This window comes from Urocitellus parryii, chromosome 9 (genome assembly GCF_045843805.1).
Source record: "Urocitellus parryii isolate mUroPar1 chromosome 9, mUroPar1.hap1, whole genome shotgun sequence".
Taxonomy (NCBI): Eukaryota; Metazoa; Chordata; class Mammalia; order Rodentia; family Sciuridae; genus Urocitellus; species Urocitellus parryii.
In genome coordinates this window covers 111,754,252-111,778,351 of record NC_135539.1, presented here as the reverse complement: position 1 = coordinate 111,778,351, position 24,100 = coordinate 111,754,252, and the positions used below count along the sequence as shown (strand labels likewise).

General features: G+C 38.6%; 1 protein-coding gene across 2 annotated transcripts in view; it reads left to right on the top strand.

The window, feature by feature from the left end:
* The window catches only part of Srgap2 (SLIT-ROBO Rho GTPase activating protein 2), a 240,927-nt gene that overhangs the window by 52,601 nt on the left and 164,226 nt on the right, over window positions 1-24,100 (top strand). The window lies entirely within an intron of this gene.

The following is a 24,100-nucleotide window of genomic DNA, read 5'->3' as shown; positions in this document are numbered from 1 at the left end:
GGGAGATCTAGGGAAGAGTGATCCTAATAGGGAGAACAGCAAGTGCAGGGGTCCTGATATGGGAATGGACTTGGCACAATGTTTGAGCTCCATAGAAGTCAAGGTAGCTGGAACATAGGCAAGCAAATGGTAGTCAGAAGAGGCTGCAGGGTCTTCTAGGTCATGGGAAAGAATTTGGATTAATTCCATGGAGAAAGAAGTACTGCAATTAATTCAATCAAGACTCGGTAAACTACGTCCATTTGGCCCATTTGGCTTGTTGCCTGTTTCTGTAAATGAATCATATTGGAACGGTCACCCCCATTGGTTCTACACCTTGTGATTGGTGCTTTACCTGATGGATAAAGTAGAGTTCAGCAGTTGTGAGAAAGAACATATGGCCCCGTAAGCCTAAAATATTTACTACCTGGCCTTTATAGGAGGAGTTTGCTACCTGTGAATGAAATGTTCTAACTCAAGTTTTGAGAAGACATTCTGGGTGCAGTGTAAAGAAGAGTGTATCTGAATAGTTCAGGTGAGAAATAAATAGATGTTGAGCCACCAGGAAGTAGGGATCATACTGCTTTTATTCTATGTAAAAGCACCTAGCTAGCATCTATACTTATTACATATTACTGAATGAATGATGAGATAATTCAATGAGGTGGTATCAGTGAAAATAAAGGGAAATCGAAGCTTTCAGAGATTTTAAGAGACAAAAAACCAGTACAGCTTATTGTTGACTGGGTGAAGGAAGGAGTAAGGCACCGTCTCCCATGGCTGGGCTCAGAATGGGATCTTGGACCACTGGATTTTCCTCAAATTTATCCTTCTCTTAACTTCTCTCTATTTTTCTCTTCCTAGATTCCTTTAGCCCTGTAACCAGCCTTCTCTTTTTATCCCCTTTCTTGCTTTTAAACCATGCAGTGTAACTTTGAAACTTAAAAAAAAAAATAGGAAGGAATTCATCTTTGGACAGGTGACACCTAGCACATTGAGGGGGAGATGTCTAAAAGGGAGTGGGGGACCCAGGTTGGGAACTCACAAGCCTGAGTCCTAGACTGATGGTAACAGGAATTCTGAATTCCTCAGCTTATGGCTCTCCCAAGGAGAGTGTGTAAAGAGGAGGGTGAGCACAGACCTCACTAGGTGTTTATTTCCTATACAATTTGGATCTGGAGAGGAGACAAATCTAAGCAGTTTGTCTGGTTCTCCCATGACTGTAGAATATTTTCTCTGTGGAGGCTGGCCAGCTCTGATGAGGGCCTGCCTTTCCAATTCTTCTGCTGCCAACCTCTTTCTCTTAACTGGGGTGACTGGGGCGGCTCTGGGGGTTTCTTTCCTCCTGTCTCCAACCCAACATTGGAGCATTTGTGACCTTTTAACTCTGCAGTTGATTGGTGACCGCTGGGCTGTGGATAAATAGGAAGGTCTAGTTGTCTTGGAGTTTTGTTGGAGTAAGAATTCTCTGACACTAGGATTAGACAGGTAGCTTAATTTTATTCATTTTGATGCCATTTCTCTTAACCTGTAAGGCTAGATAAACCCCTGACATGCCCTGAACAATAGCTGCCCCTTTCCTTTTCTTTCTTTTCTTCTTGTTTGGAAAAGGAGAAGCACGGAAGTGACTCATGAAAAAGCACTTGTATTGAAAGTGGCTTTAAGATAGATGTAATCCTAGCCTTGGGTGTAAATCTCCCTTCTTTACAAAAATCCATTCTGACAACCCAAGAATAAAATGAGAATTGTAAAGAGAGTGGAGAAGCAGGATCCCTCTCTACATGCTGTTCCACCTCCACCCTACCTTTTTGTCACAGTGTCACCCACCTGCTTTTTGCACATTTTTATAAGACTGAGCTAATGCGCTCTTACATATCATATTCAAATTTTAGTGGACCACGTGTTTTATCAGTTTCTTTTTCTCTAAGGAGATATTCAAGCAATAGTCTTGCTACTCCTCTGTCCTGAAGGTAGTGACTTCTAGCAGGCCAAGGTAAGAAGTCTGAAGTTTGATCATCTGATCCCAGTGTAGCAGAAATAGAGTTCCAAATACCTACCAATCCTTCTCCTGCCAAGTGAATTAAGTATAATTTAAAAATGAGAAAAAAATTATGTTGGAAGGGTTCTGTTGAGAGGTATGACTTCCACTCCTGTTCTGGTTCATCCTGTGGACCATTTTATTTTTTATGTGGTGCTGAGGTTCAAATCCAGTGCCTTCCTCATGCTAGGCAAGCTCTCTAGAACTGAGTCACAACCCAGCCCCTATATGCTACTGTTAATATATGTAAATACAAACAAGCATGAATATATATTCTTATCCCCCTCCATCATTTTACACAAAATTTAGCACATTGCAACCTATTCTACAGGTTGCCTTTGGTTCTTACCAGTATGTCCCAGGGATCTTTCTATGTTGGTTCAGAGAAAGTAGTCTCTTCCTTTTATCAGAGCTGCATAATATTCTGTTATGTGCATGGTTGCCTCTGTTTGTTGAACCAGTCACTTATAAATAGACACTTGAGTGTTTCCAGTGTTTGCTATTACATGCCTTAATGAACAAAGGCAACTTGCTATTTGTTTATTTATTTATTTGTGGTGCTGGGGATTGAACCCAGGGCTTTATGCATGTAAGGCAAGCACTCTACCAACTGAGCTATATCCCCAGCAGCTTTTTATTTATTTTATTTTATATTTTTGGTACCAGGAATTAACCACTGAGCCACATCCCCAATCCATTTTTTATTTTTCTTTTAAGATGGGCTCTTGCTAAATTACTTAGGGCCTTGCTAAGTTCCTGAGGCTGGCTTTGAACTCACGATCCTTCTACCTCAGCCTTCTGAGCTACTAGGATTACAGTGTGTATCACTGTGCCCATCTAAAAGCAGACTTTTCCTAAAAGTTGCACAGTACTGCATAAGTACTTAAAAATGAGATTCTTCTTTTTTAGTAAGCTTGTTGGTTTTACTGATGATAAATTCCCAATTATGGTATTCACGAGTGAAACACTGATGACAGTACCTTCATCCCTTTGTAACTCAAGAACTATTAGTATGACTGCCCCATGGAGGCATGCTTCTCTATCTTAGGCTTATTTTAATAATAAAACCTTTGGAAATTTTAATAATGAAACCTACTTAAGGCCCTTTGCTCAAGGAGTCTGAATCACTGATCATTGCAATTACTGCCATGGCAGCTGTAGAGCAATTTAACAGGATAATAGTGAATAAGATAAATTACACTTCAGATTCTTAATGGATTGATGTGCAGAAGCACGCAAGGGAAGATAGGGTGGGGACAAGTGCCTTTGAATTTCAGCACATAGTTAGAAACTAGGGAAGTGGGCCATGGTAGCCATAACTGCTTGGAATTAGTCATCCTCTGCCATCCTGTGGGGCTCTGATGGGAAGTGTCCTGTTTATTGTAGACAACAAATTGGGTTAATGCTCTTGTTTGTGTACCTCCATGGAGTGGCTGGCAATATGCTAGGTGACTTGCTAATTTATCTAATGTAGTATACTCCCCTTTCTGCTAAAGAAGGAGTATCTTTGGTGTGAAAATAGGGAGGCAGACTGGTTTTACAAATAGCTGCTGGCCAGGGGAATAAGAGTTTCTGCCAGGTGAGTGGTTAAAAAAGGCAGACTGGAAAAATCACTGTGGGATGGTAAGTGTTTCCCTCTTATTTACAAGGCTAGCATAAAGTCTCCCTGTGTGTTGGGGGTGGGGAATGGGAGGGATCATTGAAGAAGTAAGTACAGTGCTTGCTTTGTGTGCTCCTAGACTTGTGTTTAGGGGAGAATAGTGAGGTTGTGGGTCATATGGGTGGGGGTAGGAAGGCTCTGAAGGAACCCAAGAAAGCAAATTTAGGAGTTCACTGCAATTCCACTCTTACTGATGTTCCTTGGCATCTGGATACATTGTGGATAACTTAACATCTGCTAGGTATGGATCTTGTACCTGTATTCTTTGTAAAAAACACAACACCCATTATCTCGTTCTTCCCCACCAAAGTCCTTGGACTCCAAGAACAGGAGAATGAAGCTTTTCTTTCCTAGAATTTAATTTGCATTAATACACCTTAAAGTGACATCAGATTTATAGTAGTGTGTTGCTATTAGAGCAAACAAAATTGCCTTGAAGTGTAGAAAACCTTTTTGGAGAAAGAAGCCGGGGCAGCTGGGAGAATAAGATAGGTGAAGTCACTTCAAGAGGGGAGATGCCTCAGGGACAGTGTGATCAGAGAATTCTGTGTTCACATCCTGGTTGGGCCCATTAGCCAAGTTATATAACCTCTGACAATATAGATATTTAATTCTGTAAATAAGGAGAATGATATCTACTGTACAGTGTTTTTTTGGGCAATGATTAAATGAGATAATAGATACAGAGTTGGCTTTTAGTAGGTGGTAGCTGCTACTATTATTAGCAGAGTCATCTGAAGGGTCTCATTTCTAACTTTGGAGAGAAGGCAGGTGCTCTCTCTTGCAGGAGGAGATTGGTACTTCTGGCAGTGTATCAAGAGGGCTGCCTTCAGGGTTGGGAAGCATATTGGCAGTATTGGAGGAAGGTGTTAGTTACCATGGCAACTTGGGAATTCATTTGGAGGGAGAGTTGTGACTGGAGGTTATCTCACTGCAAGAGACTGACTGGTGGAGATAAAAAGAAAAAAAAAAAAAAACTCTGTCTAGCAGGAATTAAATCTCGCTTGCTCTATCCACAGGAAATACCAAGAGATGTGCTCTGGAGAAAGTTCCACATGTGAGTCAGAATGTGCAGGCCTTTTGAGGCAATGGGTGACTGACTGTGTCTTAGTTTGCCTAAGCACTGTCACGAGATTATTGCTTGTGTTCACAGTATGACTTCAGTAAAAAATAAATGTATGAATGGATTTTAGTGAACTGTTTTTTTTTTGTTGTTTGAAAAAAAGAGTGTAATATTCATCACATAGTCACACATATTTCTACAGTTGCTTCAGTTCCCAAGAAAGTTTTATTCTAATGAGTATGAGTACAGAACACACCTAAATCATTTACTTTGTTCTTAGGTTAAATGGCATAATGAGTGCAGGTGTTTCGCCTTGATTGGGCAATTCAGACATATTTTCTTTTGGTAAAGGTTCTTTTGGTAGTTGTCTTTTATCTTCTTCTAATTACATCTTTGCCTAGAAACAGAGAAATGGACCAAATGAAGCCTCTTCAATAGCATGATTCTAGATTTGCTGTTTAATTCTCGAGACTTCCAGTGCTCACTCACATCTACTTTTCTTCTTTCCTTTGAAATTAGGGTTGGCCATGTGGCTTGTTTTAGCTAGCAAAATGTGATAGTACATGACACTTCTGGACAGAAACAATTCCCAGTATGAGATAGTTCACTGCTCTCTTTTTCTGCCTCAGTGATGTGAAAGTCTGTGACAAAGTGGAACCTCTGTCATACTGGGCCCTTGAACTATAATGCTGAACAGATTTCTCCCTCCTCACCCTTGTGAGACACACAGCATAGATAAAAAAATGAACTTTTCTTGTGTGAAGCCACTGAGATTTTTAGGATTATTTTTTTCCTGTAGCAGAACCCAACCCATACTGACTGCTTCAGTTAATACATACTTATTGATTATTTAACTTCATACTGGGAACTATTAGGTTAGGGATATAACAATCAATGAGGCAATCATGGAACAATCATGGAACCTACAGTCTGTGCGGGAAATAAACAACAAATAAGCAAACAAGGATAATTACAAATTGAGATAAATGCTATGAAAGAAAATAAATAAGTTCATGTTAAAGATAAATCTCTAAAAACAAAAAAATGCATGGGAAGCAACTGGGAATCGCCAGAATCCTTGTTAATATTCTTTAATGTTTCTCTATATGGCTTAAGTTTCTGGAGCCAGGTGTGGTGCACACACCTGTAATCCCAGTGGCTCAAGAGGCTGAAGCAGGAAGATTGCAGGTTCAAAGCCAGCCTCAGCAACTTACCAAGGCCCTAAGCTGCAAGACCTGTCTCAAAAAAAAAAAAAAAAAAAAAGTGTGGTGGTGTGGCTCAGTGGTTAAGTGTCCCTGGGTTCAATCCCCAGTACTAAAAAACGAGAAAAAGAATTTAAGATTCTAGACATTTCTAGAGTGTTTTCTTATGACTTGGAAAGGAATAACACTGAAAGCAAAAGAGAACATGTGTTACTTGGTAGCCTTGTGACAAAATTAAGTAGCTAGTGTACTCCAAAATAAATGACAGCCAAGAATGATATTAATTTGCTTTGTATCTTTGAAAACTCATTAGCATCCCACTGGGTTTGGTGGGAGATGAAATCCAAGCTTTGCGCTTGATGTGCTCTGTTAAGCCCGTCCCTGAGGGCACTCCTCTTCTGCAGTCAGATTGTTCTGAGGTCTGGTGCTTAGTAGATACTGGTCCAGTTTAGTACTGTTAACCTGGCTACTGTACTAGGGAGAAGTGAAATGGAAACGAGTGTATAATCCATAATGCTTGGCTAATATGATTTGGAAATATGTTGATAAAATGTTTTCTTAAAGGTCCCCTGTGAAAGCTTTGAGACTGGTTAGTTCCCCCCCACCCAAAAAAAAAGCATACAGATGGACCTTAGGACTCGTTGTTGAGGAATATTAGTTGCATTGCTAGCTGTTAATTGGCTTAATTGTAACCTGAAAGTCTGTTGGTTTAAGAATGAGCAGCACCTATTCTGCCTCAGTGGAAAGAAGTGAGGAAAATGGTGCCTGAGAATTGAAATGGAGCAAGGGGCAACCCACTCCCAACCCCCTGCTTTGCTTTGGGGCAAACTAGAGCCATGAGACTGGGGTTAGGTCAGGAGAGAGGACTGTCTAAATGATGGTCAGAAGGATGAACCAACTCATGGAAAAACTCTGGACACTGGTAGGGTATGGACTGTGGAGTTGTTTGTCCAAATTAAGAAAAATACCTTTTTTTTTTCCCCCCTAATACTGGGGATTGAGCCCAAGGGCGCTCTACACCAAACTACATCCCCAGTCTTTTTTTTTTTTTTTTTGAGATCAGATCTTGCTAAATTGTTGAGATCGACCTGGAACTTTCTGGAACTTTCGCTCCTCCCTGCCTCAGCCTCCCAAGTAGCTGGAATTACAGGCATGCCACTGCACCCAATTCAGAAAAACATTTGCAATTGCAATGATATTTGCCCTTCATCAGTCAAACCAATCTTATAATCATCCCCAGGGAAAGATTGAGGATCTCTAAACTGAGCTGAAATTTTTTTCTGTCTTGAATATTTTAGTCATCTTATTTTGGCTTGTACTCTGAAAAGTCAATCTGGAGGTAACTTCAGGAAATACGGAAAATGGATGAAAGTAAGAACTCTCCAGTATCAAACACACACACGCACACACACACATACTTTTGCAAATATATGGGTGTATTGACGTATTGTAAATTTCCATGTCAGGCCACATGCCAACAGTTTAATGATGTGTATAGTAGAGTCCCTTGTTAGCCCCATTCAGAAGCCCTAAAAAGAGTTGTGAGACTGAAAGTATCGAAGCTGAAGGCCAAAAACAGTGATCATATTACCTAGGGCCTCATGAATAATTCAGCTAAGTTTAATGTTTTTTCCATGGTGAAAATAAAGCTGAAATATTTGGCATAATGCAGGCAAATTTTACCCCCCTTTTGGGAGGATGGTTGGTCATGAGGAATGTGAGAATGGGTGGGGAAATTAAATAAGGAATCTTTTCATACTTCTTTTAAACAAGTATATGGAATTGCTCAACATTCCACCTCTAAAGAAGTAAATATGTAAAAATTCAAGTTAGAAGTTTAAAGGTGTTTCCTTTGAATGCTCATTAATAGCTGGATATTTGGGTTTGAGAAGCACTTAGAAAATTGTTCCTAAAGTCATAGAATGGTGGTTACAGAACTAAGAGGGAAGGAATGTGTGATATTCTTGGTGATAAGAAACCCAATTGGTCTGTTGAGGAAAATAATGGTCCTTAGGCATACAAAAGAGCCTGTGGAGTTTGAAAGTTGTGTGCAGATTGAATCACTATAAATCTAATCATAAATTAAAGGGATTAAAAAACTTTATAAGACCTGCTAGAAGATCAGAATTATTTTTCATGCGGTGAACTATTCCTTTCTCACCAATTTAATTTTTAAATCTAGATTTTAGTATATTGATTTAACTTAAATTGAGACCTCTGCTCTCCAGGAGATAAAGCTCTGTACATTCTTCATCTTCAGGTCTTTCTTTCTTTCTTTCTTTCTTTTTTTCTTTTCTTTTCTTTTCTTTTTGTGCTAGAAATCCAATCCACAGCATAACACAAGCTAGGCAAGTGCTCTACTACTAAGCTGCAACCCCAGCCCCCAAGTCTTGCCTCTTAAATAGGTTACGTCAACTACTTCATTCTACTTTATTAAAAAAAAAAAATCTAAAAATGTTTGAGCTGGAAGGAGCTTAGAGCTCATCTACAGCAAATAACTTATTGGACAGAAACTAAGGCCTAGAAAGGTTATGTCATTTGTTCATAGTCCCCTCTAGTAAAAGAAGACAAGTTATTATGAACAGAGCAAAAAGAACCCAAAGAAGAAATTCTTATTTATTAAAAAACATATGTAAAAGGACACAGACTTGACTGGGGTGACCTGTTTCTCTTATGCTTAATGTTTTTTATTTCTTAAAATGTGATGAGATGCCTGGCAGTCTACCTGCCAACTTGTGACATAAAATTCTGCATTGATTCACTAAAAAGTTACAGATGAAACTCTGAATTTTGATGACATTCTCAAGCTGCTTAACCAGTTATTCATATTTCACCATTAGGCTTCTTTATTGTAGTTATTCTTCTGAGCAGGACAATTTTACAGAGAATGACCCAAAAGTAGGACCCTCCCCCTCCAAAAAAAAAAAAAAAACAAAAAAAACATCAAAAACTGTTTGGAGTCATTGGAGAGTTAACAAGGCCATAAAGACCTTATGGGGCCATAGTCTTGGAAAATCACAGAGGGCATTGTGATAAATTCCCCCTTGGGATATCTTCTGATTTTGCAATAGTCAGTTGAAAGGCTAGAAACTTAGTAAACTTTCAAACATTCTTTGGGCTCAGGATGCAAAATTGAATTTAGAACCTGCCAAGGAGGTTGGGCTTTGTACTGATGCTCTTAGGGGCAAAAATATGGGATTAAGCGTGATCTGGAAATTGATTAAACCTCATAGAAACTGAGACCCAGTTTAATATCCTTTCTCTCCCTGAACAGGATAAAGATCTTGATTGGGGATGGCTAATTTTCTTAGGCACATCTTAGAAGCAAGGGAAAAATCTTCTTTGAAAATGTCTTAAGTTATTTCTATAACTTTTCATATGAAACACCCAGTATGCAGCCAAATATAGATAGGCATATGAGGTGACATGACAACATGATTTGAAACTAAAAGAAGTAATAGAAAATAGAGACAGACCCACAGAGGATCTAGCTATCTGAATGGAACTGTCATATATGGATTAAAAAGCAATTGCAAAATATGTTCAAGGGTAGGAAAAAAATAAGATCAATAATTTTTTTTAAACTGGAAATTAAAAATGGAAAAAGGTAATTATAGAACTAAAATAATAAATGAAACAAGAACTTAGTGGATAGGTTTCATGTACTATATATACAATTGAAATAAACAATTAGTGAACTAGTACTATATTAGAAGAAAGTATTCATAAGAAAGCACAGAGATTAAAAGTTTTTTAAACGTAGGAGAAAATATTAGAGATATAAAGAATCACACATAAAAAATATCTAACATGCTAGCAAATTGGAAGCTTAGAAAAAGACAGACCAATATAAGCAATATGTTAAGCAAAATGTTAAGCAATATGTTAAGAGTGTTCCCCAGACTACCAAAGATATCAAACTACACATTTGAGAAGCACTTTGAATTTAAGCAGGATAAACCCAGAAAGCTGTACCTCGGCACATTATAGTAAAACTTGACTGAAAAACAAATACAAAAAAGAAAATCTTAAAAGCAACCAGAGAAAAAAGGACATTTTACTTTTAATGGAGAATCAAGACTGACAGGTAAATCCTCAGTAGGAATAAAAGGAAGCTAGAAAAAAAATGGATTGATGTCTTCAAAGTGTTCCAAGGAAATCATGTCAAAATAAAATTCTGTACATGGTGAAAATAGCCTTTAAAATGGAAGATGACAAGTTCCTTCATGCAAATATGACTTTGGAAAATTTTAACAAAAGGATCGATGACCAATATGGATAAATTTCAAGATAAATCCAAGACTAAAGAAAAAATAAGGATAAGAGTGGAAGAATCATGTATATAAATTATATTGTTCTGAAAGATAATGAGTATAAAAATGAGAGGAAAAGGAAAGAAAGCCGGTAGAAAGGAGAGACTAGGATAGGACTGTCACCAAGTTAACAAATAGGTGCAGATCAAAGGACTCATTAAAAGCTGACAAGCCAAATAGTAAGAGAGGAAAGGAAGCTAATGATATTTTAGAAAATATTAGTATAAATATAACTGGTAGAACAAAAATGCAAACTCCCCTAAGTAGGAGAATACCAACCAACCAAGCAACCAACCGAGTATAACATAATAGAAGCAGTAAAAATAATGTAAAATATGATAGATTTGAGACCAGATATATCAATGATATAAACATACAAGTGAGCTGAAACTCAATAACAAAAGGAAAATATTTTCAGAATGTTCTTTTGTTGTGTACAAAAGATACCTACAACAAAATTATTTCAAAGGGCTAACATTAGTAGAGTAGCTCAAGGACATAGTAGGATGCTGTTAGAAGTGTTATTTGTAAGACCTAAACCACTCCCAGAATGCCTAGCAGACCTGAAATGGGTAAATATAAGGGGTGGTATAGTCATACAGTGGACTACTTCTATATATAATGAGAATATGTGACATCATAACATGAATGAAGCTAATCATAATATTGGGTGCAAGAGGTACAAAATAAGAGTACATATTATGTTATTCTGTTTATATGGAGTTTAAACAGGCTGGACCAATCTGTAGTGATAGAGATCAGGATTGTGTTCACCCTAGGGTGAGACCATGACTGGAGGGGACTTAGAGGGCCTTCTGGTACCTTGGTGATGGTCAGTTTGGGGATCTGGGTGCTGGCTGCATTGTTTTCTTCACTTTGTGAAAAAATTTTAAGCCAGATGCTTAAGAGTTGTGTCCTTTTGTGTGGATATATATGTTATATTTTAATAAAAGGCTTACATTTTAAAATAGAAACTGTTTTAAAGCAAAAAATAAGTTGTGGGTAAAGTTCTATGGAATATTGGACTAGTCATTGGAGATAGTGAATTTTAATTCCAATTTATATGAACACTGCTTCCAGGCTCTCAAAGGCCATTTCCTTTTCTTTATGATACCTCAAGGTTGCTCCCTAGCTTTGTTTTTGCATCTCAAATTAAAAATAGAGTCCAGAAAAACAGGATAGAGGATTCAGAAGTAGATCTAAATACACAAAGGAATTTGGCATAGAGTAAACCATGGCATTTTAAATTGGTGGGATGGGAGAGAGGAATGGATTTTTCAATAACTGATTTTGAGACAAGTGGGTAGCCATTTGGGAAAAAAAACGTTAAATTGGATCTCTATAATTCTCCTAGTATGAAGTAAACTGAACAGCATTTAAAATATACATGTACAAAACAAAACCATAAAATATTTTAAAAGAACTATTAAAAAACAGAATATACTCTAAGCATGATAGAAGCTATATAAGAAAAAAATGATAATTTTTAGTTCTCTAGAGTTAAAAAAAAAAAGATCCTAAAGCTCAAACAGACAAACAGGGGAAAGTATTTACAGCAATGAGAAAGGGTTAATTTCCTTTAGAGATAAACTGTTCACACAGCCAACAAAATCAAAAAGATCAGTAATCTAAAAGAAAAATGAGCAAAGAGCATGAACTGTTGTTTCAAAGAAACAGACAACCACAAAGACTTATTGCAACATACAGACATATGAATGTGGGAAATGACTGAGGCCTGATCTTACTCATAATTGAGAAATACAAATTATATTACAACTACAGTGCGTGATCATCTTTCACATAATACATAAAAACATTTGCTAGTGCTTTATACTCTGGAGGTATGTAGGATAACAGGAAGCATAAAAAAATTCTATACGTGTATACCTTTTAACGTATGAGTTGCCTTCCAGGACTTTATTCTACAAATATTCTCACATTTGCATTCATTGCAGCATTGTATATGATGGCAAAAAAAAAAAAAAAAAAGAGAGAGAGAGAGAGAGAAACAAACAATGGTGAGAACCATCAAATAGGACTGGTTGAATGGCTGAGTAAATGACAACATTGCCATCCAGGTGAATGCTGTGTAGCCAATAGACAGAAGAGACAGATTTATATGTATTGTTACAAAATACATTATGAACTGAAAACAAAATTGTGTTCTAGGGCTATGTTTTTTTAAAAGGAAGGGACATATACAGCAGATGTTTGTATATACATTAGGTATTTCTAAGAGGATATGGAAAAAATTGTAACTGTGGTTTTCTCAAAGGTGTAGAACTTGGGGCAGACAGGGATGGGGATAGGAGGGAAACTTACTTTTTATTGTTCACTGTTTTGTATTGTGAATGAAACATAAGGCAAAACCAAGCTGAACCAAGCCACTTCTACTGTCCACAGTGGTTTTTAACAGAGATGCTGTTGGCATGTTGGATACATGTTTGGCATATGGGACTGTCCCACCCAGTGGAGGACATTATATTCCTATCCCATTGTACTAAATGCTAGTAGCACTTCCCCAGTCATTATGGCAAACAAAAAAGTGCCCCTGTAGATTTCAAAACATTCTGGGGCATGGGATGAGATGGTGGTACTGTTTAAGTTTAAAGCTTCTCTTTGAGGCTTCCCAGTTCCCCTAGCAGGGTCTGGACACAGACAGCTGTAGACATTTACTTAGAGGGGGGAAAAAAAACTTAAATGAACTTCCTTTCTGTAACTGATGGTTTTCAGTCAATAACACAGGACTTGACCTTGACCACTGGCTTGTCGGGGAGAAACACAAAAGCTTGTCAGGCTTTTGTGACAGTGGGCACAAGTTCAGGAAGAAGAATTTTGATTTTCTTCCCTTAAAAAGCATGGAGGTTTGATTTATCCTAATAGCATTGGTCCATTTCTCTGTGATGTGCTTTTTAGCTTTTTTCTAACAAATAAATTCTATCACACTGTTCTTTGCCAACAGATTTTCCTGAGCTGGAAGGAACAGATGTTTCTGTAGGAAATTGGCATCTGTCTTTCCCCTCACTGTGATTGTGCTTCCTCTGAGCCCAGGCCCATGTAACACTGAATTCACATTAGAAGATTCTCTCCTGAGGCTCATGGTGAAGAATTTCTAAGACTCTACTCTTCCAAGAAGCCATAAGGAGATGAGCTGAGATCTCCTTAGGTAGGGGTGAGCAGGGCTCCTATCCTGTGTCCTTGGCGAAGAGCTGTTTCTGGTCCTCCTGAAACAGGAGGCAAGCTAATAGGACAGAGAAAACTTAGCTTTCAGGACTCAGACTCTTGTGTTCCCAGGCCTCAGTGCTTTGAAATACCCAGGGATTAAAACAAACAAACAAACAAACAAAAAAACAAAAAGCATGTAAAAATCTTTCTTCTCAGAAAATATCCAGAAACTGATTCTTTATTTGGAGTGTTTTCTTGTGCAGTACCCCTACCCATTCCAGGTGCCTTCTGTTATAAAATAATTTTTCCCTAGCATACGTGTGCACATTAAGCATAAGATATGCCCATCCTTTCCCAACCTCTCAGATTTTTCACCTCCCCCCCCCCCTTTTTTTAAATGGGATGTTCTTTTATTCTTTCCCTTTCAGTATCCCTTCATCTACTTCAACCACAGGTAAGGCACCCCTAGAGCATTGCCTCAAAGCATTCTGAATAGTGCTCCTGCTGATTTAAAAAAAAAATTAAAAATGACACATTACTTTCTTCTAAATAGAAAAGCAACATGTCATAGATAATTTGGAAAATGCAAAAAAGCAAAATGACATAATCATTAAGAAAGGCAATACCCTCTGTTCTTTTACAGCACCATTTTCTCTTCTTTGCAGCCACAAATCCATTGTTTCACTTTTTACATCTTAAAGTAGCAGAGGTTTGGAGGTCCCTGAAACTCACAGCAATATAAGAGCATTGAAATGTAGCAGGCTACTCCTGATTTTGTCCTGGAGCCATCCATACTGGAAGAAGGCCCTGTATCTCTGGAGGACAAGGAGATTGGTTTCTGGGAAGAAGGAACAGGAGTAAGTGGTGTATGCCACACTGTGCCAGAGTCTTTCTTTCCAGCCTGGTGAGCTTTTGCTCTTGGACAGGGGCAGAGGCTATCTGGGGATTTCTGTTTCCTACTAGAATTCAAGCTCTGTCACCTTGGCTCTGCCTCTGTGTCCTTGGGTTTTTAAAGTGGAACCTCTTTGTTGTGGAAGACTGATTATACTCTTGAAGTTTGTAGATTAGAGTTGGGATCCAGAGTGAGAAAACTTTTCCCTGAAGAATTTGGACTTTTTGCTTTTGGCAAACACTGACAGTAGGACAAGTGGCACAGAGTGTGATGTCATTCCAGTTTCAGACTGTTCCAGAGCCTCTCTTAAGGACAGCAGTGTGAAAGCTCAAAAGAGATTGTCCTAATTTTGATAAGTCTACTGGGGGAACTTTTCATTTTCATAAAAACCCTTCTGTGGATAGTCACTGTTTTGAGAGATGGGAATTTATGAGCCTTTCCAGTTGATTTCATTTTTATGACATCAAATATGTGATTCTATAAGACAGCTGGCTGACAGTGTAGACATTGTGGGGCAAGGAGCTTTGCAGAGTTCCTTCTTTCCAATTTCTTTGATTTCATTTTTTTTTTCTGTCTGTTCAGTGCATTCTGATGCCCTCATATCTTTTCCTAGGTCCCAGTTCAAGAAGTATGTTTATTACTAATTCTCCCTCTGAAAATTCTGTATTTTTCAGAACAAGTAGAGGAAAAGGGAAAGAGTTGATTATTAACTGTGGTAGTTTTAAAAAGAAATCTTGCCAAACAAACTCTTGGTGGATTATAGTTTCTCAAGGAATATGATGCAAGGGGTCTTTCTCTCATGCATCCTGCAAGACAGCTCATTAAGAAGTGTATATTCCTGAGCTTTGCAGGCAGCCTTTAGATCTCTCTCTCTCTCTACCTCTCAGCCTTGGCCCCTGTAATTCCCTGTTTGTCCATGCTGGTATTGGGGGATGGCAAATGAGTCCAAAGAAATCATTACTAGTAACCTTGATGCGGGTCGTGTTGATGCACACCTTGTAATCCCAGCTACTTGGGAGGCTGACACAGGAGGATGGCTAGTTCGAGTCCAGGCTGAGTTTAATCCCCAGTACTACAAAACAAAAATGACCTTTAGGTGGGCATAGTTTCTTTCTTATATATCCTTAATCCAGAGGCTCTGCTAGGTTTTCCTAAAAGTCTCCTCTAGGTGCATGAATAGGGGTCCACTGTGTTTTACATTAGATGGTGTGCTGACCAATCATTTTTGGTTCCCCCCACAAGGCATAATAGTAGGTGCTCACTAAAGATTTGTTGAATTGAAGTGATTTGAATTGAATACGATTCGTATGCAATTTTATATTCATATAAAATCTGTTCTCAGTCTGAGTTCCTTTTTTAAAAAAATTACATATTGCTACTTTAAAGATTGTCATTTCCTGAATTTTCTTTTCTTTATTCTTTTTCACCCACTTGCTTTCATTATTCCAAATTTAGGTATATTGGAAGCGAGACCAGGTGGATGAGGAAATAACTGTTGAATTAAATTGTTCAGCAGAGGAAGATGGGGGAGATAGCGAAGACCTACAGAATCTTTTGTTTGGGTTTTAGGGTCAGAAAATGGAAACTGTGGTAAAGCAGAAAGGATAAAAAGTGACAGGAATACTTTGCTTTGCTTCAAATCTCAATGTGCCTTAGAGCAGCACTCTGCAGTGTGGTGACTGTCACTTTGCCATGTTCTTGGAACAGCCCCACAGTGTAGGGTGGTGGTGGTGGGGGATACTGTTCCCCTTCCTGGGACCTTCCCAGAGCCATGTAGGCCTATAATAGCCCTTTTCTCTTCCTCTCCATTTCTTGGCACTTGATTTTCTGTGTTCATTCTTGACACCCCCTAAAAAAAAGTGAGATAAAAAAAAAAAGCCATTAGCTTTTGGTCTGCCCTGCTTTTTATCATCTTCCAAGAGCAGCAGCAAGTGCAATCCCAGTCCCTTTCAGCCCCTTCCTTGTGGGTGTCAGATTGAGTGTTTAACTTCTCCTTTATGAAAATGCACATTAGCTATTCAGAGACTTAATCTCCTAATGATTTGTGTGTGTTGGTAAAAGGGAAAAGCCATCATCCCTGCCTGGTATACTCAGATGTTCCCTTTGGTACACTGATGGCAGGTTTTCAAAAGCGAAGGACCATTTAATTTAATTTTGCAGATGGCAGGAGGTAGTGCCGGAAAGCTTGGTCACAATATGCCCCCTCCCGAGAGAATAGCTTCAGTAAATTCAGATTGCCCGAGGGGCTTAGATGTGAGAAATCAAACTTCTGCTTTCTTTCTACCTCTCTTTCTTGATAAAAAATGTGTTTTTTTTTTTTTCCTTGAAGAAGTGAAGAAAATTGCTTGGTTGAAAAGCCAGCGACTAATGTGAGATTGCCATTGATAACGATGCTGCTTTAGAGAACATATAGATTATAACCAGCTTCAGATCAACCCATTTCCTGTTTAATTGATTTATGGCCTCCTCCTTCTGAAATCACCCCCTCATGGGCTGAAATTCTTTCTGGGGCTTTCCCTAAGCAGGAGGCTGGCTATCTTCTTCGGGATCACTAACTCTTCAGTGAGCTGGAGGAGATGAGCAATCTTCTTTAATTTTTCCTTGCTTTATTTTTAGGGTATTGCCTTCTCACAGAGAAGAGACTTATGACCTTGACTTTTTAGAGCACCACAGCTGGGTATTTGCTACCCAGACCTTTGAAGGTTTCAAGTCCAAAAAGCTAAGCCCTCGGTTTGTAGTCCTCCCAGGCCTTCGCCCATCCTCAGTGTTCAAGTGTCACTCTGTGGGTCAATAGACACACCCCAAATCTGGCTATTGGGTAAATTAATTTCAAATCTTCTCTTAATGAAGAGAAGTTGGTTTTCTTTATGCTTCAGAGCCATGCTGCTATGGAAAGAAGTCATATTAAAATGGGTACAAATATTTTTTCAGAATTCATTCTAGATGGCATTTGGAGACTTGACCAGAAGGTCTTTCTCAAACTTCTGTTTGTTCCTGCTTAGGTAAAGGTAAATATGAATAGCTCATAGATAACATGTGAATTAAAGTCTCTGATTTTTTTGTACAGATATCTTCTGCCTTTACTTTTCTCCCCTCTTGTGGGTGGCTGCCTGTCCACCCTGCAGGTAAACTCTTCCGCCCTAGAAACCAGTCCTGATATCATTAATTTATCTTGATGGGATGACCATTAGACTTTAGTGTAAATGACCATGTGCACTGTATTTTTATCAACCTCCATGAGTAGACTGCCCTGGTAATTTTTTTTTTTTTTGCCATCACCAAGTAGATAAGAAGTATTTATATCCTAAGTTACAGACTTATTCATTGCACAATATTTAGAAGGTAATGAGTATAGTAGGTGGGGGTATGGGATGCCGGATAGTGAAGTCAGATTGCATTTTAAAATGGGAGCCAGGAGCATTTAGGTGAGGCCTCATAGAGTAGGTCACACTTGTGCAAAGATTTGAAAGAGGTGAGAGTGTAAGCTGTGTGGGGGGAAAAGCATCCCAGGCAGAGGGAGCAGCTAGTGCCTAAGGCGTAAGTAGAGCCTAATGCTAAAGTGTGCTTGGGATATTTGAGGGACAGGAAGAAGGCCACTGTGGCCGAAACTCTGTGGTTTGGTGGGGATGAGGGGGAGTATTAGGAGTTAAGTCAGAGATTAGGATAAGGGTCTGTAGAGGACTGAGAAGGAGGTGCCTGGTCATGTCATACTGTGTTAGGCCACTAGCTTTTATTTTGTAAGCCTCTCCATCTGTATCTGTTTATAGCTGCATGGTAGCTAGTACCATCACATCGTACAGCTTTCATCTCTACCATCTTCTGAACTCCCTAAAGTCTCTCTTTGGGAATGCGTGTGTGAGTGTGTGGGTGGGTGGGTGGGGGGGTAGATTATAAGGGAGAATACAGAGAAACTGGCCCCAGAGCCTTTCCAGGGACCTGGAAACTGCCCTGTTTGAGATCTGGTGAGCAGGTGAGATTCTTCCCACCCCACTTCCCTGGCACAAAGAGCTGCAAGACTATACAGACACCCTTTATGCAGTCTCCCCCCCTTGCTCTGCTTCAAGAATCTCAAATGCTTATGATTTTTGACATATTTTATATTAGTAATTTTCTGAAGGTGTCTCCCATTGCTGACCCTCTAGTCTCAGAAAGCACCCTGAAATGCTCTTCTGTACCACCTACCTGATACTTTCTAATTCTGGAAATGAACTTTCTGAGTGAATCTCATTAAATGTAGTCATAGAAGTGAAAGTACTTTGAAACTCACATTCCAGGAAGGAATCCACAAACTGTATCAGTTCTCTTCATTACCCATCTTCACACCCACGAAAAGTGGGAGGACCACTTGCGTTTCATTTCTTTGGGGAAGGACTTCTCTCCTGGCCTGGTTGGATCTTGGACATATCTGGGTCCAGTCTAGTCCCAGCCCCTTTGCCAAATCCAGTAGCACTGTGGTTTTCTAAGGCAGGACGTGTAGTGCTTTATTCCAGAAGAGAATTTCACCTTGTGTACCTGATTTTCTATTTGTTTTGTTTTTAAGAACTCTTATGTTACTACTTGAAGTCTCCACAATGATTTTGAAATATTGACTAAGAGCCCTATCTGTAAACCAGTTATTTTCCACCTGCAGACTGTGACTTTTTTGTAGATCAGGTTGTGAAAAGCTAGTTTAGTAGAACATTCTTTGAAAATGTAAATGGAATAAGGCTTAAAAAATGAATAGAAAACTATCAAAATGAATTGGATATAGAAAGGGAAATTTTTTTTTTTTTTTTTTGTACCAGGGACTGAATTCAGGGACACTTGACCACTGAGCCACATCCCTAGCCCTATTTTTAAATTTTATTTAGAGACAGGGTCTTACTGAGTTACTTAGTGCCTCTCAGTTGCTTAGATTGGCTTTGAACTCTCGATCCTCCTGTCTCAGACTCCCAAGCTACTGGGATTACAGGCGTGCACCACCACACCCAGTTATAGGGCAGATATTGTTGTCTCGAACTTTTTTTTTTTTTTTTTTTAAGGAATGAGTGTGTGTATATGTGCACAAGAACGTATACTCAATTACAATATAACATGTGACACATATTGCTCATTATGGGTTATGATCAGAAAGAATCCCAAAACACTGTTTCAGTCTGTCCTATATTCTATTTGCTTATTAATGAGACTGATAAGGATAGAAGAGAATTGAGTGCCTTAGAAGATAATATGGGGGTGAGATAATAGTAGAAGTTCACATGACGGTTTTTAATTAGAAAAACAAGCTGGATTGGGTCTGCTACTCTCCCATGAAGGTGGAAGGTACTGTGCCAGAACATTATGCTGTTCAGGTCAACAGGAACTAAGCTTGTTGTTTCTCTCAGCACAAAGAATTGTGCAATTTCCAGTGGGAACTCCCCTCTGGAGTGGGGAGGGAAGGGGAATGAAGAGGAGAGAAAGGCAATTAGGCAGAAATCTTCATTGTGAATTTAGCTGACCCAGGATCTGTACATAGTTAACTCTGAGGCTTTGTTGGAATCTGCCAAAGATTCATTTTTGAAGACAGGGAAAGTGCAACTCATTTCCATTTATTTCAATTCAACACTTATGCCAGCTCTTCACTAGGTGTTGGGGATGTAACAACGAAAAAGACATGGTTTGGGGCTTGAGACGCTCCCAGCCTGGCAGGGAAGACAGATGTAAATTGCTAATTACTGTACATTGTGCTGAGTGTCATAATAGAAAGTAGGTATAGAATGCTTCTGAATAGAGCATTTGAATTGGAGTAGCTGTGGTTTAAGGCTTTCGTTCTGAGAATAGTGCCACTTAATAATAAAGAACTAGAATAGGTTTGTAAAAGTTGGGGAAGTCCACTCTATGAGAAAGGAAAATGAAATTTCTAAGAGGATCCAATCAGGCTACTGTGATATCTTGTGTAATATCAACTCCAAATATATATTTAAATTTTTAAAAAATCTGTTCTGTCAGAATCCCTGCCCAGAAATTCTAGAGGCATATAAGATAATTTAAAACAATTTTCTATATACCCTGAAAAATATTGACAAAACAGAATAATAGCAACTTGAAGGCTTTTCTCTGATGGGACTTACCATGCTCTACTTTTACTTTCTCATTGATTTTTGAAATTAGTACTAACTTTTGGGGGCATGTAAAATCATGACTAATTTTGCAACAGTAATATCAATATCAAGTAATATCAAGCAAGTCACATAGTACATTCATGATTGAGAATCTGGGTCACCGAATACCAGGCCAATTGCTGTTGTTAGCTGTATTTGGCCTAAACTGGCTCATGGCTATAGCACCAGATTCAATCAAGGGTTAAGTCTTATTGTCTTTTACTTGGTTTTTATTTTATTTAGTTTGGTGTTTTGGCTCTGAATTTTTTTCCTGCCTGAGGCAAATTCCGAATATTCCCATCTATGGATTTGAAGGAGAGGGTGTTTTTGTGAGGTGTGAAATGATCAGGGAATCTTAGAACTTAGACAGACTGTATGTTATGAAGGAATTTCTTGCTTCTTGTTGTCTTTTTCTGGTGGATCGAGTAAAAGCAGCTGGTAAAATCCTTCCCACTGACATTGTTGAGGCACGTGGTTGAGACATGGTCTTTAGATGGTGTGAGATGGGTAGACAGGGGATAAGTACTTACCACAGATTCTCAGATGAGGAAATTGAAACCTAGAGGCTCAAATCTTCTGACTCATGTAGTTTTCTTGTTGCCAGTATCTAACCCATGGGACCTATCTACTTGCAGAGTGTGTGGTCATTTACTTGCTAAACTTTGGATCACCAGGTTCTCTGTATTATTTGGGGATGGGGGGGTACAGCATTTTGCTTGATTTTGAAGATGCCGGGCTGAGGGAGTCCTAAGAAGATTCTTGGAAATCTTGAACCCTATGAAACTTAAAAAGTCTCACATTTCCTGCCTACTTTGGTTCTCGGTGGAGTGGGGCACATGTCATTAAAATCATTATAGTATGGTTTGCTGATCTAATTTCTACTCTGTGTCCACATTAATGGCTTACCATTGCTCTTAGGAACAGTTCCATACTTCTTCAGACATGATATTCTCCAGGGCCGAATCCCTGCCTCTTCAAGTATTTTGACCTTTATTCAACCTCCATTTAAAATCTGTGCTCCAGCTAATATGAATTTCCTTGATTATTTCAGTCATTTACATGTGGCTTTCTGTGTTTTGCCTCTGTGCCCTTGAACATGCCATTCCCTTTGAGCTGGAACATTTTTTCTTGCCCTCTTTCTATGGCTAACTCCGGTCCTTCAAATTCAGCTCCTTTGGGAGCCTATTGCTGAGTCCTGGACCAATCAGGCTTCTTGACTGTATGTTTCTAACTACCCTCCTTCTCCCGGATAATAGGCTCATCACATTGTAATTTCTTCTTATAGTCCGTCTTCTCTGGAAGACTAGATCTCTTTGGAAGGCAATCCCAGGAAGCTAGTTAAAATTAAGAAGACTTATATTAGACTGGTGTTTCCTAGTTTTTTTAAATTTATGAACTATTTTCAGAATAATATTATTTTTGATCCCCTCAGGAATTAAAATGAAACAGTGTTGTCATTTTTACAAACTATGATAAAGAAGTGAATTTAGGGAAAACATTTTATTTTGTATCAACATTATTAAATATTATATAGTTTATTTTAATATAGACTTTAAAATTTAATAGCTTCAATTAAATAGAGATAATTTTTTCATTAAGCAAGTGATGTGCACTATTTATTTCGATAAATTATGTAAGAAATAATATGATTCATAAAACAACTTAAAAATAAAATATCATGCTTAGTTTGAGACCAAATATACATTAAAAATGTAGCTAGAATTTTACTATTTGCTAACACATTTAAAAAGAGAGTCTTGCTTTCCTGACTTAATGTTTGGATTTTTGCATTTCACACTAAAAAGAAAGGATTTATTCTTACATATAATTTTGGTGGGGGTGTTGGAGATGGAACCCAGGGCCTCATGAATGCTAGGCATGCACTCTACCACTGAGCTACGCCCAGCCCTTACATATAATTTGTAAATTTTGTTTTCTACGTGGCAAGATACCACAGAGCTTCAGCTTCACATCTCAAAGGACAGCATATTGTAGATCTGAATGCCTCTCCTCTAACAGCTGTGAGTCTAGTTTTGATATGGTACTTCCTATGGCCTCTGGTTTTAAAAGCTGGATTTTGAAGTACTGAAAGGTTAATCAGATGAACAAGACATGGTGATCTGGTGAAGATAATCTCAATGGGAATTAGATGATTTGATTTTGTTTTTGTGCTTCTTATTGACAACTGGATCTCATCATTAGTCTTCTTAGACTTGCCATTTTAAATCCATAGTCCACTATGATTGCACATTTTTTGATATATGATAAAGAATGTGAACAATTAAAAACTGTATGTACAGTGTTTCAAACCTCCTTGACCTAAATGATGGTGGCCAGGGACTATTGGAGAAGAGGATGAGGAATTAGTGTTTAATACGTACAGAGTTTCAGTTGTGGACAATGAAAAACTTCTAGAGTTCGATGGTGGTCACGATTGTACAACAATATGAATGTACCTGAGGCCACTGAACTACATACTTAAAATGGTTAAAGTGGCCAATTTTATACTGCATTTATTACAATAATCACAGTTAATAATAATAATCACAACACCACCACTACCAACACCTTAGTCTTAACGCTGTAGGGCTCATCGCCACTCACCATTATGCACACATACTTGATATATAGAGGTTCTAAACTGAGAGGTTTTAAAGGGAAAATTGGGGAAAGAATACACTTGTTGATATTTTAAGAAGAAATGAAGCATTGATTTGAGGATGCTGACTCATAATGGCGATGGGCAGGGAGCATGGGAGGAATGGAGGAGCTTTAGATAGGGCAAAGGGGAGAGAGGGGAAGGGAGGAAGCATGGGGGTAGGAAGGATGGTGGAATGAGTTAGACATCGTTACCCTAAGTACATTTATGAAGACACAAATGGTGTGAAAATCCTTTATGTATAATCAGTGACTTGAAAAATTGTGCTCTGTATGTGTAATATGAAATAAATTGCATTCTGCCATCATGTATAACAAATTAGAATAAATAAATAATTTAATAATAATTAAAAAAAAAAAAAGAAATGAAGCAGCTGCCATAGCTGCTGTTGGCAGGGTGATAGACCCTGAAAGACTGTGGAGGTTCACAGTCTATTGCTTGGTCAACAGCCTTAGAAAACTTAGATGTTAAGAAATGGGTTTTGCATTCTCTCTGAGGTTGGAAACACTCTACACCAAGTCCCAAGATACCAGTTTACTACTCCACATTTCCAGAGTGGACAGGCTCTTGCTCTTTTCTTCCTCATCATGAAAAGAACAGAGAATACTGATAAGACCAGAGACGAGGAGGGAGAGGCGAGGCTGAATCCTGAACTTTTTTGTCTGCCACTTTTAGGTCTTGTGTTTCTCACTGGACTTCTCTCATCAGACCCAGGGAATTACTTCCTGTGCTCTCTTTCCCCAGGCTGCCTGGAGGCTGGAAAAACAATTCATGTCACTTACTTGGCATGGGTTGGTTGGAGGATCTTTTCTAGTTGGTACATGTGTCACAGGGACTCACAGAGACATTTTTTTTAAAAATTTGTAGATGGATACAATACCATTATTTTGTTTATTTTTATGTGGTGCTGAGGATTGAACCCAGTGCCTCACATGTGCAAGGCAAGCGCTGTACTGCTGAGCCACAACCCCAGCCCACAGAGGCACTTTTTAATCTTTTTACTGGCCTTT